This window comes from Hemiscyllium ocellatum, unplaced genomic scaffold (genome assembly GCF_020745735.1).
Source record: "Hemiscyllium ocellatum isolate sHemOce1 unplaced genomic scaffold, sHemOce1.pat.X.cur. scaffold_2527_pat_ctg1, whole genome shotgun sequence".
Taxonomy (NCBI): domain Eukaryota; kingdom Metazoa; phylum Chordata; class Chondrichthyes; order Orectolobiformes; family Hemiscylliidae; genus Hemiscyllium; species Hemiscyllium ocellatum.
In genome coordinates, this window is record NW_026868122.1 from 1 (window position 1) to 21,287 (window position 21,287).

At 44.1% G+C, this 21,287-nt stretch overlaps 1 long non-coding RNA gene across 1 annotated transcript in view; it reads left to right on the forward strand.

The window, feature by feature from the left end:
* Positions 1-1,652: 1,652 nt before the first annotated feature.
* The window catches only part of LOC132812040 (uncharacterized), a 30,760-nt gene continuing 11,125 nt past the window's right edge, over positions 1,653-21,287 (forward strand). Inside the window, exon 1 of the long non-coding RNA XR_009643453.1 lies at positions 1,653-1,861. This is a non-coding gene — a long non-coding RNA (uncharacterized LOC132812040). The remainder of the gene's footprint in view (positions 1,862-21,287) is intronic.

The following is a 21,287-nucleotide window of genomic DNA, read 5'->3' on the forward strand; positions in this document are numbered from 1 at the left end:
CTCCCTTTTCCTCCCCTCTCTCGCTCTCCCTCTCTCTCCCATCCCCTCTTTCGCCCTTCCCTCCCTCTTGACATTCCCTCCCCTCCCTCCGTCCCATCTCTCGTCCTCCCCTATCTCTCCCTATCTCTCCCTTGCCCCCTCTCTCTCTTCCCCCTCTCCTTCACTCTCCCTCCACCTTCTCTCACTCTTGACCCCCTCAATCAGTGTCTCTCTCTCACTCCCCACCTTCCTCCGTTTCTCTCTGACTGAATCGCTCTCCCTCCTGTCCCTCCCTCCCCCTGTCTCAGACACATTCTGTCTCCCTGGTCCTTCCCTCTCCCTCTGACCCAGAGACTGGGGGGTGTGGGGTGGTTGGTCGTGAGGCTGCGTGTGGGGGGAGGGGGGTGAGATGTGGGAGGTAGTAGGAGTGGAAAATGCAGTAGAGATGGAACTGCTGGAGGGAGACAGAGACAGCAGGACAGAGAGAGTGAGGGTGAGGGGATAGGGAAGATGTGGGCAGGTGGAGAAACCAGGGTTGGGGGGATTGTGTGTGAGAGGGGAAACGAGGGAGTGTGAAGAGGAGAGATGATGAGAGAGAGAGAGAGAGAATTGAGCAGAAAGTTTTAGGGGAGAGGAAATGGGGAGGCCAGGCTGCAGTGGGGGCCAGAGGGAGTTAACCCCAGCTCCTGAGCCCAGGGCGCGGTGCCCTCCCCTTCCCTGAGGACCAGGACTTGGGGCTGAGTCTGCCTCTCTCCAGCTCAGCTTCTCCAACACAAAGACACACAACAACATTGGTCCCTCTGCTGCTCGGCACGCTGTAATCAGCATTTTTATTGGTTACAAATGGAAGTGATGGATACAGTCAGTGGGATGGTGCCTTTTCTCACTGGCCCCTGAGTTGTGAGAAACATTGAAATGTTTCCCTGTAACCCCCCTGTGGGATAAGGATGGACAAACCAGCGCTCCCCTCAGTCTGTTACCATAGCGACAGGCTGCTCCATCGCTGAAACACTGAACTGAAATGAGAAAATCCCGGATGGTGTGATTAATGAGGGAATTTGATGGATGGATGGATTTGGGTGAAGGGATATTTCAGCACATTCTTCAGCTGCTGCCTGAACTTAGTCTGGGTCACGGCATAAATCGCGGTGTTTGTGCAGCAACTGAGGAGCTGCAGCATGAAGCCCAATTGCATCACAAAGGGATGGAGATACAGAGGGGAATACACAATATACAACATCCGGTACCATATAGAATACAGCATTAACGTTGACCATAACAGGATGAAATTGGCCGAGATCACAAACAGTAAAATGATGGATTTTTTTCGGTTTCTCATTTCTGTGTCAGACTGAGCGTCCCCATTGGTGTGAGCGCGGAGTCTCCTGCGGGCTCTGCTGGTCACTAAAATGTGTCTGACGGTGAGAACATTGAGCAGCAGAATCAGGAGAAATGGGACACCCGGGGTTAGAATGTTGTGGAGGAACTCGATTGTGACCCAGACACTGGACAATAGAACAGGTTCTTGATAACAAAACAAGGGATCGTTATTCAGCCGATACCAAGGTGTGAGAATAAAATACCAGGAAATGTTCTTTAAACAGCTCAGCACAGTCACTGCTCCCAGAACCACAGCCGCCGTTTTCTCACTGCAATATTTACTTTTCAGCTTCTGGCAACAAATGGCCACAAACCGATCAAAGGTGAAAGTGACGGTGAACCAGACAGAGCAGTCAGTGGCTGAATAAACCAGGATGGCGTGGATATTACACACGGGGACGGAGTACAGGAAATAAAACTGTTCCCGATAAACAATGGGAATGTGTCTCAGGATCAGGTCGAGGATAATGACCAGGAGATCCGCCGCTGCCATGGCCCCCAGGTAACGTCTGACACATGGAGACAATCCACAATCTTTATAAAGCAGGACGTAGATGGTCACTACGTTAACTGTGAGGAAGGAAAACAAACCCATTATCCATCAGCCTGGAGGCAAAGGGACCCGTTTGATCGGGGACCCAGTGAGATTCTCAAATGTGTCCCTGTATTCAGGGATTTATTAAAATAATTGGAGCTGGAATAACAAATGGGAAAGTCTGAATTACTGACAAAAATGTGACATAAACCACAAGAAACCCTCCCTCCCCAAACACACCGAGACACATCCATAAGGACAGATGGTTTCTAGAACATTCCCACACACTCGATCACTCGAGAGCAGACACACGTCACTCCTTCCCAGTTCCTAATACGGAGGGTGGAAACATTTCTGTCCTGAAGGATTCTCTCCCAGTTTCCTGAAGACAAACGGAGTTTGGGATTCCCGTATTTTGGTATAAATTGTCATTGATTCTGTGTCGTGGAGAAATGTAAACGCAGGGAAAAAATATTCTCCCCTTTAACTGCCTGAGGGGCCTTCGGAACAGTGTCTCCTTCTCCCTGGAATGGGATCTCTTCCCTCGGGATCTTATCGTTTGTTCAATTCACTGACGTCCGGCCGTTCACAAACAAACAACGTCAGGGACAGAACGTTCCGGGGAATGTCAGTTATAGAATGTCAGGGACAGAACGTTCCGGGGAATGTCAGTTATAGAATGTCAGGGACAGAACGTTCCGGGGAATGTCAGTTATAGAATGTCAGGGACAGAACGTTCCGGGGAATGTCAGTTATAGAATGTCAGGGACAGAACGTTCCAGGGAATGTCAGTTATAGAATGTCAGGGACGGAAACTTCCGAGAAACTCCGTGACCTGTCCATGACCTTTCCGCCCTATCCACCCCACCAACATGATGTACTGTGCACAGGCTACATATCCATCCAGCACCGGGAGCTGCACTGACCACATCATTGTATTATCCATAAACGTCAACCAGACAGTCTGACCAGCACAGAGACCTGTGCAGTGATCACCCTTGAATTCATCTGTAACCCAGGAGCAGTTACCCTCCCAGCATGTAGGGCTGTGTACCCCACCCCAGTGCATTGATCTGTAAATCAGGAGCAGTTACACTCCCAGCATGTAGGACTGTGTACCCCACCCCAGTCCATTGATCTGTAACCCAGGAGCAGTTACCCTCCCAGCATGTAGGGCTATGTACACCACCCCAGTGCATTGACTTGTAACCCAGGAGCAGTTACCCTCCCAGCATGTAGGACTATGTACCCCACCCCAGTGCATTGATCTGTAACCCAGGAACAGTTACCCTCCCAGCACGTAGGACTATGTACCCCACCCCAGTGCATTGATCTGTAACCCAGGAACAGTTACCCTCCCAGCATGTAGGACAGTGTACCCCACCCCAGTGCATTGGTCAGTAACACTGTGTTAGATCCCTGCCCAGTGTGGGAAAACTTGCAGCCCATGCTAGAAGTGACAGGACGTACAGCTCCCACCCATTTAGAGCTCCATATCTCCACTGTGCTCTGACGAGGGGGTGCTGTGGGTGTGAACATCACTGCCAGAGAGAGATGGCGGGGGTATCAGTTTAAATATCACCACATGGGAGGGGTTTGGGGTATAGACAGAGAGAGGGAAACTGAGAGACAGTGTCATGGAAGGATGTGTTCCCAGGTTTCAGAATGCTGAAACGGAGACACTTCAATAACATCCGGTAACATGAGCCAGTCTTCCCAGGAAAGATGGAAAAAAGGGAGATTGGTGTGAGGTCAGATGAAACAACAGCTGCTGTGTGGTTTTGAAATTACGTTTATGTAATTTTAATAAGTGTCTTATTGAAACAGTGTATTGATGTAGAGTTGGAGTAGGGTAATAAGCAGTTAGGAGAAAGAGGGTCCCAGAGTTGTGAATAGTTGATGTAAAATGTTCACTTTCAGAGTTAAAAAAATACATTGATATTTTGTATTTCAACACTGGAATTTGGGAGTTCTCTATCACTTATATATCAACAGTTTACAAGGTAAAGTGAGCATTTCTTTATGTTTAATTAAAGTTACCAGATGAGCTTCACACTGTGCCCTAACAATTGCTGTGTGTGTATCTGTGTGTCTCTGTGTGGGGCAGGTCTGGCTGTGCTCTGCGGTGCTGAAAGTGATGCAATGTCACCCTCTGCTGGCCTCCCCACGCCACTGCACAGGCATTGGCAGAGGGTGAAAACCAACAGGGGTTCACTCAGAGAGGGGGAGGGAGAGGGCAGCTGCTCACAGCACCATCCAAACTGATGTCTTATCCATATACTGATCTAAATGTCCTTTAAACGTTGTAACTGTCCCTATTTTCACCACTTCCTCTGGAAGTTCATTCCACACACAAGCCAGCTTCTGTCTGAAATAATTACCTCTCCTGACTTTTGTAAATCTTTTTCCTCACGCCTCAAAATATCCCTCTGTTTTGAATCCCCAAATCTCGGGAAAAGACATCAGCCCTTTAGCTTATCTGTACCCCTCACTATTTTATAAACCTCTGCAAAGTTACCCCTCATCTCATACTCTCCAGTGAAAAAAGTCCCAGCCTATTCAGCCTCTCCTTATAGCTCAATCCCTCCATTCCCAGCAACATCCAGGTTAAACTCTTCTGAACCCTCTCCAGCTTAATAATATCAAGGTCAATAATATCAAAGTGAATAGTCAAGGTATTTGTTAAGGGTACGGGGGAGACCAAAACTAGAGGACATAGGCTTAAGGTGAGAGGGTAACATTTAAAAGAGACCTAAGGGGCAGTGTTTTCACCCAGAGGGTGGTGTGCCTATGGAATGAGCGGGCAGGATGCCCAGACTGGACACAGTATTCCAGAAGAGGTCTCACCAATGTCCTGTACAACCACAACATGACGTCCCAAGTCCGATACTCAAAGGACTGACCTATGAAGACAAGTGTGTTAAACACCTTCTTAGCCACTTTCTATATCAGATGCAAATTTTAAAGAATTAAACCTGACAGCCTAGGTTTCTGTACTACAACACCACCAAAAGACCCTACTTTTAATTGTATAGGTCCTGTTCTTGTTTGATTTACCAAATCCAATGCCTGGCATTAATCCAGACTAAACTCCATCTGCCACCCCTCAGCCCAGTGTGTGATATGACTGCCACCTCCCCCTCCCCCTTCAATTTTAAAATGCCCATCCCTCTCCAGGAGGCCTGCACACTCCGGCCTTGATTTTCACAAAGACCCTAAGCTTGGTTTGCCTTGTGTGGTTAGAGGGAGGAGGGACGGATTGCAGACACAGTCAGTGGGGAGGAGAGGCTGGACAGTAATCAGCGGCCTGGTATCATTTCATGATTTTAGGAAGAGGGCAGACACATGTTAGAGTGGGTAAGATTGATCGGTGTTTTGGGGTCAGAAATTAATCCCTTCCTTCGCCTCTGCTGTTCAGTAATAAATATCTATTTGAGACCCTTCATTGGGCAGAGTGTTTCTGCAGGATTTCTTTCCCTAATATTGCAGACTACAGATAATAGCGATTAAAGATGTTCATAGTTAATTTCAATATTCAGCAAGTACACTCAATATCCTACAGTTGAGACAAATATCTTGCATTTGTTTAATAATACAAAGTGTTGTTTGTAATTCAGTAATAGTAACCTGATTATAATCAATCCACACTGAGCTGGAAGCGGGCACTAAAATATGACCCAAAATCTGGGTATGGTAGTATAGTGGGCAGTGTCCATGTCTCTGAGCCAGAGCTCTGGGGTTGATTCCAATTCCTGAACTTGTGTGGTAGTGTTCCTAGCTCTGGATGAGAAGGCCTGGATTGAAGTCCTGCCTGGTGCAGAGGTATGGCACAGCATGTCAGGACAGGCTGATGGACAAACACACAGGAGAATAATGTTACAGCTTTATGGGTATTGCCGAGTGGTGCTCGTGTCCCTACCTCTGGGCACAAAGGTCTAGGTGTAAATCCCACAGAAGTGTCTCCTAATATATCTGAACAAACTGATTAATCTGGTTTAGAATTGTGACTTGATGGAGAAAGAACAGGTGTCGGTGTTGAATTTCAGCATTTCGGCCCGGGATTATTGAAAGTACAGCCATTCCTGTTGATTGACGTCACATTTCACAGCAGGAAAGGTTTATAAAATCAGAACGGTCATGGATAGGGTTTGTAGTCAAGGTTTTTCCCCAGGTTAGGGGCGTCCAAAACTCGACGGCATTGGTGGAAAGTGAGAGGGGAAAGGTTTTGATGAGGCCTAAAGGGCACCTTTTCACACAGAGGGTGGTGTGTGTATGGAATGAGCTGACAGAGGAAGTGGTGGAGGCGGGGTACAACTACATCATGTAAATTTCATCTGGGTGCTGACAGACATACCGAGTTTTTCCAGCAATTTCTGTATTTCTTTAAAAAATGCATTCATTTTAACACACACATTCTGAATAACTTAGACATTTTTATTTTTAATGAAGCAGGAACATAAAAACATATCTTCAAATCGACCAAGACCATTTTCTGCTCAGGGTATGGCTCTGTGTATTACAGCAGAAATGATGCACCGACATGGAACAGGGAATGTGATGGAGACATAGTTTGGACAATGTACATGGGATAATATCTGGACAAAGTTCTTTCAAGTTACAATTGCAGAGTGTGTGAGTGTGTGTGTGTGTGTGTGTGTGTGTGTGTCAGTGATTTTAGAACAGGACATATCGAATCTTTATTTGCAATACCCAAACACTTTGCCATTCATCTTTCCATCATAGTTTGAGTAACATTGCTTCGGATCATAAACGTGCTATTTGAGCAGATTAAAGATACTAGCCTGACTTGTTCCTAAAACTGACCCTGACCCAGTCTGAGACCGATATCATCGGCTATGCCACTGACCTGGTTACATTTAACATTTGTTGTGAGCAGTGCAGGAGTGAGACTAGAAAAGGAAACAGTGACCCAAAAAGCCGGGGAACTGTAGATCAGTGAGCCAGATGTCAGTGGTGGGTAAGTTGTTGGAGGGGATTCTGGGGGATGGCATTTACATACATTTGGGAAGATAAGGGCTGATCGGGGTAGTCAACGTGGCTTTCTGCATGGGAAACCATGTCTCATTAATTTGGTTGAGTTTTTTGAAGAGATGACAAAGAAGCTTGATGAAGGCAGTTTGGTTGACATTGTCTATATGGACTTCAGCAAGGTGTTCATTTAAAGAACAAAGAGCAAAGAAAATCTTACAGCCCAGGAACAGGCCCTTTGTCCTCCAAGCCTGAGCCGATCCAAATGTACTGTCTGAATCTGTCGGTCTATTCCTAACCACCTATATCCCTCTGCTCCCCACCTACTCATGCATCTGTCTAGACGCACCTTAAGTGAATCTGCCGTGCCTGCCTCTACCACCTCTGCTGGCAAGGCGTTCCAAACGCCCACCGCCCTCTGTGTGAAGGACGTACCGCGTGTATCCCCCTTAAACATTCCAACTCTCACTTTGAAAGCATGACCTCTCGTTATTGAATCCTTCGCCCTTGGGAAACGCTTGTCTCTGTCCACCCTGTCTATACCCTTCATGATTTTGCAAACCTCAATAAGTTTCCTCCATCTTCTTTTTTCGAGGGAAAATAAACCTAACCTACTCAGCCTCCCTTCTTCGTAGCTCTTATTTCATTCTGATTGGTAGACAGATTAATAAGTTTCAGTCACATGGGATACAGAAGACGCTCATCACAATTGGTTTGAAGAGGGGTATTTTTCAGACTGGAGGGTTGTGAGCAGCAGTGTGCTGTAAGAATCACGACTGAGTTCACTGCATTTCATCATTTATGTAAAGGATTTAGATGTGAACATTGGGCCATAGTTAGTAAGTTTACAGACGATATCAGAAATGTGGTGTAGTAGATTATCTCAGAGTACAACAAGACCACAAATAGATGGGACAAAGGGGCAAGGAGTGACAGATGAAGTTTAATTTAGATAAAGACGAGGTTTTGTATTTTGTGAACGCAAATCAGGGCAGAAGTTATACACTTAATGGTCAGGTCCTGGGGAGTGTTGAGAAACAAACGGACATAGGGCTGCAGGTACATTGTTCCTTGAAAGTGGAGTCGCAGGTAGATAGAGTGGTGCAGAACACATTTGGCACATTTGTCTTAATCAGTCAGAGCATTGAGTATAGGAGTTGTGGTGGCATGTTGTATCTGTACAGGATGTTGGTGAGACCACTTTAAGAATACTGCATACAACTCAGTTTTCTGCAGAAATGACTTACACAGATGTCCCAGGACTGGAGGTTTGAGCTTTAGGGAGAGGTTGATTAGGTTGAGGTGTTTCCCCCTGGAGTGTCAGAGGTTGAGGAGTCACATTATAGAGGTTTATAAAATCATCAGGGGCATGGATATACTGAACAGCCACGCTCTGCTCCCCAGGATAGGGGTGTCCAGAACAGGAGAGTTTAGGATGGAGGGGAGAGGGGGAATGATTTAGAAGGGACTGAAGATAAATGTTTCACACACAGAGTGGTGTGTGTTCAGAAAGTGCTGTCAGAGGAAGTGGTGAAGGCGGTTACAATCGCACATTTAAAAAGTATTTGAAAGAGGAGGGTTATTGGCCAAATGCTGGCAAATAGAACTGGATCAGATTTGACATCTGATCGGAGTGAACAGATTGGACTAACGGGTCTGTTTCCATTCTGCATGACACTTTGATTCTATCAGAGGAACGACGAATAATTCTGAATGGACCTTTCAAGTGGGAATCCACTTCACTGGAAGTTTATTGTGCCTCTATGTTCACACTGATTGACAGCTGCATTAGCTAAATATTTGACAGAGAAGTGGAGCTGAGACCACAACCTGATCAGCCACCATCTTAGTGTCTGGTGGAGAAGGTTCAATATATCTAATGATTCACTCCTGTCCCTCAATCCCGTGTTCCTGTGTTCCATTCAGCCCATTAAACCTGTTAGGCAGGAGCATTTAGAGGCTACTTACTTCTATAACCTGGTGCACAGAAACAGAGGAGATCATTCGGCCCCTAAAGACTGACCCACATGGTTTGATGTGATTTGAGAAATGTAATTGTAAAACCCAGGCTGGGTATGAAAGAGGCACCTCCTCTCTCTTCACAGAGCTTCCCCTCTCTGCAACTTGTGCTCTATTTGTTGATCATGTTGTCGACCCAAATTCACTATGAATACAGCCCCCATACCTCACCCAGTGATGGCTCACAAAATCCTCTGGTCTCCCTGACGGCGACATTCAATACCAGAACATCCATGAAAATAACACCCACTAACTTTCCAATAACAGAATGTGAGAACATCAGACACAGGGGCAGGTCGTTCACTCCCCAAGCCTGCCTTGCCCTTTACTAAGATTGTGGCTGATCTGTTCTTGGTCTGAAATCCTCTTTCATACCCAATTCCTCATAGCCCTCACCTCTGGGACAGGTCAATATCCATCTACCTCCTCTACAAATACATTCAGTCATCCGGCTCCCCGAATACTGTTGAGAAGAGAAATTCTGATATTCAATACCACCTGTTTCAAGAAAACCCTTGCTGCTCCTATACCATGGCTTATTGATATGAACAAAAGAGGTTGAAACAAGGGGTCAGGTAAAAATGACTGGCCCTGATATCAAGGCTTCTGTTGACAACAAGGAGCTTAACAAATCTGAACTTAATGGGAATCAGAGAAAATTCTCCAGTGTTTGGAGTCAAACATAGCACAAAGGGAGATGTACACCATCTCAGTCCTGGGTCACCTCTGTGGGAGATCCTCAGGGAAGCTTCCTCTTCACAAACATCTTCAGCTGCTTCATCAATGTCTCCCCGCCCCCACCCTCCCCACCATAAGATCAGAAGTGGGGATGGTCACTGAAGATTCCACAATGTTCAGAACATTTTATCCCCCGTCAGCTCCTGAACTGGTCTGTGTCCATGTGCAGGAAGACCAGACTCCATTGAGTTATGTGCTGTTAACTTGTCTGTAACATTCATGTAACAGCACTGCCTGACACTGCACATTGCCACAGTAAAATAAGAGTTCATTCCGCACCTCACGCTGGTTTCACAGGAATATGAGGAAGTCGTTCAGCCCATTGACACTATTGGAGAAAAATAGGGACAGCCCATTCAGTGACTCCAGCCTATTACTCAGGAAGAGAAGAATGCTAGTGTGATGGACCACACCAGAGCCCCTTGAAAATATTTTAAAGCAGTACCCTAAACTCTAATGTTTTCTTATTTTAAAGGAAATGTAAAGTGTCTGTTCCAGATTCAACGTGACTGGTCAAACTACTCGGTGTGAAGCGAAATACCATTTATTTAAACACGAAAGATGAAATAAAACCAAAGAAAGAGAAATTTAGAATGACATAATTCTATTGGACAGCTTAACAGAATAATAGAACTAGGAGCTATTACTAATGAACTAATCCAACATAGGAAATTCCCATAACCACAAAAGGAAAATGCAGGAATAGAAAACAGCATCTGGAGACAATTCAGAGAGTGTAGCAGCCAGGAGACATTCTGTGAAGCTTCCAACTCTGTGGAGATCCCATAATTTTTGATGTTACTGAGAAACCAAAACCCAGTGATCCTAATCTGTGAGAGCTGGCCACACCCATTCATTGCATTAAAATAAACCTAACGCCTCCCTCGCTGTTTACTCAAGTGGTCTTAACTAACCAGCTTCGTAACGATCGTTCAATCTCTCTCTTAAAAGAAACCAGGATAAAAAAGCCTCTTAAAGCTACAGCATCATCACACTTGTCAGTAGATCGAGCTGTCATACAGGAACCAGGAGCAACGCAATCAGGCCCTTGGCCTTGTCCAGTCGAACGAGGAAGAAGCCAGTCAGTCCCTTGAGTCACTTACACAGGACCAGGAGGAGGCCATTCCCACCTCAATGCACTTACACAGGGGCAGAATGAGGTAATTGATGCTGATTCCTGATGAATGTCTTATGCCCAAAACGTCGGTTCTCCTGCTTCTCGGATGCTGCCTGCCCTGCTGTACGTTTCCAACAATCGACTCTCTACTCTGATCTCCAGTATCGGCAGTCTGAGGTGTCTCCTAATTGATGCTCCAACATGATAAACAATTGAAGCAGAGGCTGCACAGACAGACTGCTCCACGTTGTTCCTCATGGCTCTGTTGCTCATGATACACATGTGGGACTTTAATTTGGTTTTCACGTGGTGAGGAGGGAAGCCATATGTGTGAAGTCTCAAGAAGGCACCTTCCATCTCCGAGGTGACAGCCTGGTTTTCTCTGTGTAGAGCAGAAGCTGATGGGAATGGCTACCTGTTTCAGACGGAAGGTATTGTGGCGGCTGTTGGGGATTGTGAGTAACCTGACGTTCAGTACAGGTTCACACGCCGACTACACAATAACGTGGGGAGAGTTAATGTAGGTATATAAACTATTAGGAAATACACGTTGGACTGATGAATGGACTCTCTAAGTTCAAATAATGCTGATCTTGTTCATGTTGATCTTGTCCAGTGCACGTCCTGTTCAGTGTAACCGTTATGCCTTACTCTGTCCAAGTCTATTTCCATCCTATGATCTGTCTGGCCATGTTTACTATAATCTGCCTCCACTGCTCATAAATAAAGTGTTTCCTTGTACTGAGGTACACGTGGCAATAAATCAAACCAATCAATCCTGGGTAAAGTATGAATTTCTCTCCCTGTCAATGTCTGTTTGGAAATAAGTGATCTCTGCCATTCTTCGTGTTTCAGCATCACTACGTTCTAATCTCTCACAGTTCTACAGATTAAACACTCAGCTTCTTCACTCTATTCTCATGATACCATCACCCGTGTCTGTGGTAAGGAGATCATTCCTTACAAAGGTGACCAATTCTGTAGAGAGTGCCCCAAATACTCTCTCAGCATGGCTCCACAACAGCAGGAAGATGGTTTTACTTATGTACTCGAATCATCTTACAATGAAGGACAGCACACCATTGACTGCACCCATTACTTACACAGGGTTTGATTCGGAGCGGTCAGCATAGACTTGTAGTGGGAGATCATGCTTCGAAATTTGTTAGAGTCCTTTGATGAAGTGACCAGGAAGGTTGATGAGGGCCGAGCGGTAACCATAGTCTCTATGGATATCAGTAAGGCCTTTGATAAGGTACCACATGGCAGGCTGCTCTGGAAGGTTATATCGCATGGAATGCTGGGGGAACAGGCCAACTGGATGCACAGTTGGCTTGATGGTAGGAAGCAGATGGTTTAGTGGAAGGATGTTTGTCAGACTGGAGGCTGGGTCCATTGCTGTTTGTTATCTATGATTTGGTTGAGAATGTACAAGGTATGATTAGCAAGTTTGCAGATGGCACTAAAATAAGTAGTATCGTGATCCGTGAGGAAGTTATCAGAAATTGCAGCAAGATTTTAATCAGGTGGGGAAGTGGGCCAAGAAATGTAAAATGGAATGTAGTGTAAATGTGTGAGGTCTTGCCTTTTGAAAACTTAAATCAAGGTAGGAGTTTCATGTTGAATGGGAGGTGTGTCGTGGGAAGAATGACCATTGGGTTCAGGTGCACGGTTCTCTGCGAGTGGAGTCACAGGTAGACTGGGCAGCGAGGAAGTCTTTTGGCACACTGGCCTTCATCAGGCAGGACATTGAGTATAGAAGTTGGGAATTTATGTTGCAATTACACAGGACTTTGGTAAGGCCGCACTTGGAGTATTGTGATCAGTTTTGTCACCTTGTTATCGGGAGGATATTATCAAATGAGAAAGAGTGCATAAGAAGTTTACAAGGATGTTGTCAGGACCCAGTGGTCTGAGTTATAGAGAGAGGTTGAACAAACTAGGACATTTTGTTTAGAGTGTAGGAGACTGAGGGAGGACCTTATAGGGCTGTATAAGATCATGAGGGATACGGATAGGGTGAATGCTCTCAGCCTTTTTCCAAGGTTTAGAGAATCGAGAATAGAGGGGATGAGTTTAAGGTTAGAGGGGAAGGAAAAAAAGAGAAACTGAGGGGCCACTTCTTTCCACACAGGCTGGTACGTGGATGAGCTGCCAGCAGATGTAATTGAGGGGGGTACATTAACAACATTTCAAAAGCATTTGGATAAATATGTGGATAGGAAAGGACTAGAAGGATATGGGCCAACTGCAGGGAAATGGGGTTAGTGTGGATGGACATTTACAAGGTAGAGTCAAACCCCTCTGTTAATTAAAACCAAACTCCCAGAACAGCTCACCTCACCTCGTAATCTGTTACAATATGAGCGACACAGATCTCCTACATTCCACTATTTATTTTTAAAGAGCAAGTCAGTTTCTTAACTTTAATAGCGAATACTAAACAACAACTATTCAGAAATACAAGCCCCTCTGTTTCTTAACTACTTACTATCTGACTCCAACTCTGTAAAAGTATGTTATTCCAACAACCCACATATTAAACATTACAATCTGAAGACCACAGTCTCTATCTTCCCCGCTGTCTTCACTCTTCCAGCTGCTGATCTCCCTGGGTCATTTTTTTTTACTGCAAGTAGGTTTTACATGAACATGTACCTTTGATAGAGAATATTTGAGTTGGCCAGTTAGCATTCCTTCTCTACAGCATTTACTCTGCTGATGGATTGCAGTGGCTCTCCCTCTAGTGTTCAAATGCTGGGTTTACATATTCTCCATGATACAATAATTCTCATAATTTGATTGCTTTCAAGGTGTCCAAACAATAATATTCACATTCTGCTGGCTTCGGGTATCCTGAATCTTATTTAAACTCTTTGGTTGTATTTGAATTGTTGTCAAAGTAGCAACCAAAACTCAGGTATCCATTTCCCAGCTACTTGTTACATTTGGAACAGTCTGACCTTAAGCTGGCATCTATGGCTATACTTTCTATTCAGCAAAACCCCGTTCTCTCTTAAAGTGACCAGACATGCTTTCGGCTTCAAAACACTTCACATGTTTAGAAAAAGAAAATGAAGCTTTTTCCTCTGATTCTTAACCGCATTATTCTGAAATACGGAGTATTAATCTCAGTTATACCATTCATATTAATTCCACCCACGTATATAGCACTGGAATAAGTCAAATCTTATCTGCACTTTTTCCTTTAAATCCACGATAACACATCTGCTATCACATTTTTAGGATCCACAGCATGTGTATTTTAAGTTCAAAGTTTGGTAACATGAGACTTCAATGAAATATTCTCATATTCTGGTCTTTAAATATTTCAAATATACAAAAGGATTGTCGTTGTTGTCTACAACCATCTGCGACAATTTGTCATGTAACCATTCAAATGTTGTCAGGCCAGTACGAAATTCAATCATTCTTTTCCTATAATTGAAATTTTGTATTTTTTTTCTGGTGGATATTGAGTTTTTTGGACAAGTAGCCAATTGGCCACTCAATTCCATCATCAACTTTCTGTGTTAACACATCTCCGACCCCTATATCCCGAGCATCATACACAATTTTCAAAGGGGTTCAAAATATTTGGTGTAGCTAAATCTGGTGCGGGGTGATTAAACCTGCTTTAACATTCTCAAATGCCTCCTGGCATTGTTCTGTCCACCACATTCTGTGACCTTCTTTCATAAATCCATCAGTGGTGCCAATACGCTGCTGAAGTTTGCAACAAACTTCCGATAGAATCCACTCAGTTGCAAAAATCGAACACCTCTTTCTTCGAGGATGGTCGTGGAAATTCCTCAAAGCCCTTTATCTTTGTGTTGCATTGGATCAACCTTCCATGTCCAATGTAATGTCCCAAGAACATCACCTCTGCCTTCGCGAATTCTGTTTTCTTTAAGTTTATTACCAGGTTTACTTCTTGTAATCCTTCAACATGCTCTGCCAAATGTCACATGTGGGCTTTCAATCACTTGCTGAAGATCACTACATCATACAGATAACCTGCACAATTTGTTCATCTGGCCACAACTCTGTTCCTGAGTCTTAAATGTGGCTGGAGCATTATTCATTCACATGACATTCACTAACATTTTTGTCATATTCGGTATCATTACCAGATAGTTTAACTGACTCAACACTTTTTTAATTTGAAAGGGGCCACTAAACCTGGCTTTGAAGGGATTTCCTACCACTGGTGGCAATACTAATACGTCATCCCCACGGGAAATCGTTAAAGTTTCAGTGTTTTTATCTGCCACTTGCTTCACTCTACACTGTGCCCTTTTCAGGTGCTGTTTAGCTGACTCACCTACTTCATCCAATCTCTCCCTCACCTCAGATAAATAATCCAAGTGTGAGATCTCCGACTTTGGTCCTGTCAATTTATATTTCATTCATTTCAAAGGGCCTCTCACTTCATGTACGAATATTAACTCAAAGGAAGGAAAATGAGTAGATATATTTGGGCATCTCTATGGCAAGCAATATAATGAGACGCCTTTATTCCAATAATTCGGGTAATTCTAACAGTACGCTGTTAATATTGTCTTCAGCATCTGATGCCAACTTTCCAAGGCTCCCTGGGATTCGGGATTGGACGCACTTGATTCAAACTGCTGTATGCCAAAACTATCCATCAAACAGCTGAGCGGTAAAATGAGACCCTTGGTCTGATTGAATCACACAGCGTAGCCCACAGTGAGTAAAGACAGCTCCCAACTCCTCTGCCTCCCTTTTTGCCTTCACACCCCAAAATGGAATTATCCCTGGAAATCGGGTAGACACGTCCATTATGATCAGCGGATGTTGGTTTCCACTTTTACTTCAGAAAGGGGAGCTCCACAATTAATCATAACCCACATGAAAGGTGTATTCGAATACAGGGTTTGGCAACAAAGGTGCTAGTTTATCCTGCCTGTGACTTACCTATCATTTGGCATGTATGACATGTACAACAAAACATAACCACGTCCTTGTGCATTCCAGCCACTAGAGATGCTTCAGCCTGAGTCTTCCGTGCATCAACTCCTTTGGCTTTTATCTTTCGGTTTTCCTTCCTGTTGGAACTTATGACAGTGGGATCTTGTTACTACACAGTCTGGAAAAATCCCTGGGTATTTTTCTTTTAATTCCCCAGTTCCCTGGTCTTACTTTGGCTTCTCCACCACAAGGGCTGCCTCTCCCACCTTGGATCCTGCTAAATCATTCCCAAGAACAAACTGTATTCCTGGAACTGACACTCTATCACTCACTCTCGCTGTTACTTCCCCAACCTTGATTTGGCATTCCAACCTGATGTTACACAGGGAATGCTTAATTTCTGTCCCATTCCACAAGTTATCACGCTGTTGAGTAACATGCCAGAAAGAGTGAAAATACTTTCATCTCTTACTATTAGAGGGGGAGGGAAAGTGAGGACTGCAGATGCTGGAGATCAGAGTTGAAAAGTGTGGGGCTGGAAAAGCACAGCAGGCCGGCAGCATCCGAGAGGCAGGGGAGTTGACATTTCAGGCATACGTCCTTCATCAGGAAAGTGGGGGGTAAGGGAGAGGGAAAGCGGCTGAGAATTACATAGGAGGGTAGGGGTGGAGCTGGGTGGAAGGGAGCTTGAAAGGCGATCAGTAGATGCAGGTGATGACTGATGGTGAAAGGGCAGAGAGGAGGGTGAAATGGATAGGTGGTAGGACAGCTGGAACCCTCAAACTATACAGAATCAACGTTGACTTCACCAATTTCCAAATCTCCCCTCCCCCAGCCTCAACCCAGATTCAACCGTTCAACTTAGCACTGCCCTCTTGAACTGTGCTAACTGTCCATCTTCCTTTCCACCTACCCACTCCACCCTCCCCTCCGACATATCACAATAATTCCCATTTATATCTTCCTATCACCCTCCCAATGACCCTCACACCAGTCAATCTCCTACCCTCCAAATTCTCTTTCAGCCCCCTGTTCCCCCCGCCACATTCCTGATGATGGGTTCATTCCTGATGTGTCGATTGTCCTGCTCTTCGAATGCTGCCTGATCTGTTGTGCCTTTCCGGCCCCTCAGTTCTCAACTATTAGAGACTGAGCAGCTCCCGTATCTTGGAAAATTATAACTACTTGTCCTCCCCCCACACCCCGTTTTTCCTTAGTAAGGTTTATCTACGGAGGCAAATTCTTTATACAGACCAGGCACTGACTCCATACCCAGCCCCTGCCTGGGCAGTGCACTCTCCTGCAGCTCCTCGGCTCCACTTCGGGTCTCCTTTACCAGGTTCACTCATACCATTGGCTTAAACTCTTTTACCACATCTTTTACCAAAGTGTCTTCCTTCAATGCCCAGCACTGTGTGTCCCAGCTTACTGCAGTGAAAACACCTTTTCACAGTGCCCTTCTTAAACCATCGGCACTGTAATTTTTATGTGTTCCACTACATGATTGTAAGAACAACTGAGGCCTTTCACTTCCTTTCAACCCCTTGGACCTGTTTTTTCATCTGTGGTAAACTATTGCCAGTGTGCCTTTCTCTATGTTTTGCAGTGCAGGATCTCCCCTTCTCCCAATTTTTATCACCCACAAGATGAAATCCTCCCAGAAGCTAAATTTCATCTCATGCACCAAAGCATCTCATCTGCCCTTTCTGCTACGCTTCTCACTTCTTGAACTTTCTGTTCATTCACATGAATTCTTACCATCTCTGGAAGTGAGTCTTTAAACTCCTCCCTTCGAGCCTCACAGCTCTTATCCATTTTTAAGGTCTGCATCCTTCTATCAAAATGACTGTGTTTAATTCTTTCAAACTCAATATAAGTCTGACCTGGTTCTGTCTCTACATTTCTGAACTGCTGTCTATATTCTTCTTGTATGAATTCATAAGCACTCAAAATAACCTGTTAGACATCTGCATAATCTCTTGCTCCCTCATGAGACAGCACGGCACATACCTTTCAAGCTGTACCCACCAGCTTAGTCTGAACTAGCATTAGCTACAGGTTCACGGGACATGCCATCTGCCGAGCCAGTTTTGCAAATGAAATAGAAGTAGTTTTCGCATTTTTTCGCACCGAAATATGGCAATGTATTAACATAGTTGTATACATTCCTACATTATCCCTTCATCTTTATCCTGCTAATTTAACTTTCTTATCTAATTCCAAACTTCTGAATTTTAAATTCTCCTTCTCTTCCTTTTTCCTCTGTTTCTCTTTCTCTATCTTCTCTCTCTTTCTGTTTCTTTCTTTATCTTCTAACTCCAGTTGTCATATTTGCAATTTAAGTTTCTCGAACTCGACTGCAGTTTCCTGCTTCTCTAATAGACCAAAGAGCTTGACCAACTCCATTATGATGACAGCTTTCCTTTAGTACCTGGTGAAACCTAATTCTAATCTACATGTTAATTCTAAAAGTATGCCCTTCCTTTGTCTTTCTACACTTTCTTGGCAAATTTGGGAACCACCTTTAAACCTCAGAACCTCTTTAGTAATATTAAAAGCCATTTCTTTTAATTTAACCAACCACAAGGAAACAAAATTAAATGAAGTTTCTCACCTGTTTTATTTGAAGATCTACGTCACTAACTGCCAAGTGATGGAATCTGCTGGGACCTTTTGTACGCCAAAGCTGTTCAAATCTGTCTAAATCCCATACGACAAGCACTCAAACTGTTATGATGTCGCTGTTGAACTCCTCGTTAATTAAAACCACACACCCAGAAAAGCTCACCTCACCTCATAATCTGTTAAAACACGAGTGGCAAAGTAGTCGCAAATTCCACTATTAAGTGCAAAAGAACAATTAATAAGTATGTATTTTAACTCGCTGAGCTTGATGGTTTGTTTCAGATGTTTCGTCACCATGACTAGGTGATATCATTAGTGAGAGTCTCTGGTGACGCATTGGTGGTAAGTCTCGTCTTTCTATTTCTAGGTCTTGGTTTCTTAAGGTGCATGATGTCATTTCCAGTTTTTTGTTCAAGGCAAGGTAGATAGGATCTAAATTGATGCGTTTGTTGATGTACGTCTCGCTAGAATGTCATGTTTCTAAGAACTTTCGTGCGTGGCTTTGTCCTCGGAAGTGCGTGTTGTCACAGTCAACGTGGTGTCCTTCCTTTTCTGTATGAATGGAAACTAATGATAGTGGGTCGTGTCTTTTGGTAGCCAGTTGGTGTTCATATATCCTGTTAGCACGACAACAGGACAGTCGGAAATGGAAAAAAAGATTTTATATACACTGTTTAATCAGTGTGTGTTCAGATAAGTAACACTCTTCATATGTGTATAACGCATTCTGAATGAACAACTGAGACACAGTTAACAAAAAATGATGCACATGATGAATAAAATTTTTTAAGCATTAAAACATTATTTGATCCTCATCTGAAGCGATACCTTCCCTTTCTCTCAACGTTCCCCCTTTTCTGGGATTCCCAACTCTAGTCTCTCATTTTTATCAGAATGTGTGTTAGAAATTCTTGTTTCTGGTTTCCAACTTACTTCAGTTAATCCCATTTCTACCAGGAATTAAATATATTGGTCTGTTGGGTTCTTTCCAAAACTAGTGTCTGTCATATTATTGGAGAGGAAAGTTATGGCATCTGACCCAGCGTTTGAACATATTGCTCTGCTGTACGTGCACTGTACAAAGGACCACAGCACACAGGAATTGCCAAAAGATTGAGGGAAGTACATCTACTTCTTTCGATAATATAGTTTTCTCATTTTCCACATCTGCATATCTATATCCTCTCTCTCGTTCTCCCTTTGTATCTAGTTAAGAAATCCACCAATCTTCGTGGCCCATCTCTCAAAACTCATTCTTTCATTTTATACGTAATGCTTTCTTCAAGATGTAATGTGGTTATAATGAAGCAATGTAACTACAAAGACATGTGGGAGGAGCTGGCCAGAGTTAATTGGAAGGGGAGCTGAGCAGGAAAGACCATGGAGAAGCAATAGCAGGAGTTTCTGGGGATAATTCGGAAGATAATACCAGAAATGCAACCCCAAGCTGATGAAACATACTCATGGGAGGACAAGGCAGCCAAGAGTGACAAGGCATCAAACCAAAAGAGGAAACATACAATGTGGTGAAGATGATTGGGAATCCAGAGAATTAACTGGCTCTGAAACTACATAAGGATGGTATCACTGACACTACACAGCTCTTAATCATTGTCAGGGAGAGAAACAGAGGAAACACATTCACTTTAAACACAGAAGATGGCATTTCTCAAGGAAAAAGATTCAGGTGAATTAAACATTTGAATTAGGAGCAGTTAAATGCTTTTGCAGAATGTGTCAGATTGGAGGCAAGACCCGGGGAGAGAGATCCTCAGCAGAATGAGAGTTTGAAATTGAAGTATTTCCACATCAGAAACCAGGTGAGGTCACTGAGTACAGGACTGATGGGTGAATGGGTCTCAGTGAGAATTGGGGAACAGACAGCAGAATTGAATTGCAGATATTGCAGCTGGAAACTGTGTATTCATGTAGTGCTGTAGACCACAGCAGCAGGAGAAGCAGACCTGCATTCAGTCACAACCTGTAACTTTTTGCCAGGATAACACCTCAGTCTGTCATTACAATAAACACCATCAATGGCTCAGTGACGAGTGTGGGTGAGCTTGTCAGAGTCAGAATCACATGAACCTTAAACTGATGCAAACCCATTAAAGCTACCGGACTTGACCAACAGATCAGAATGAAGCCCTGCAGTCCTGCCACATTCAGTTATAAATGGTGATGGATGATTAAACAAATGAATGGAGGAGAGGGCTCCACAAACATCCCCATCCTAAATAATGGAACAGACCTGCACATCAGTGTAAAAGAGAAGGATGTTTTATCTGCACCATCATCTGCCAGAAGTGTTGAGTCGACGATACAGCTCACCCTCATCATGATGCCCACAAAATCACAGACGCCAGTCTTCAAATATTTTGATTTGCGGCATGTGACATGAAGAAACAGGTGAACACAGTAGATACGAAAAAGGCAATGGGTCCTGACCACATTCCTGCAATAGGACTGAAGCCTTGTGCTACACAACAAGCCGTGTCCATGGGGAAGCTGTTTCATTCCAGCTCCAACTCTGACATCGCCCTGGCAATGTGGAAAATTACTCAGCTGTGTCCAGTTCCCTAACAGGGGAATAATTACAATCTGACCAATTATCACTCCCTCATTCCCATCACGACCGTCAAATTGTTGAGAGTTCTTTTTGACAGAGCTGTCAAGCAGCATAGAAATATCTTGCTCAGTGTGGTTTTCGACAGGTCCCCATGTGGAGATGGTGCTGTTGTGGAAATGTCACTGGATTACTAATCCAGACCAGGATAATGCTCTGGCAGCGGTTGGAAGTTAAAAACAATTACTAAAATATCGAGATCTAAAACCTGGGGTCAGTAACAGTGACCTTGAAGCCAGTATCGATTGTAAACAGAATTTCCTTCTCCAATGTACTTTTAGGAAGTGAATCTCCCGTGATTTCCTGGGCTGGGCTAAAACAGACTCCAAAGACCCTGACATGTG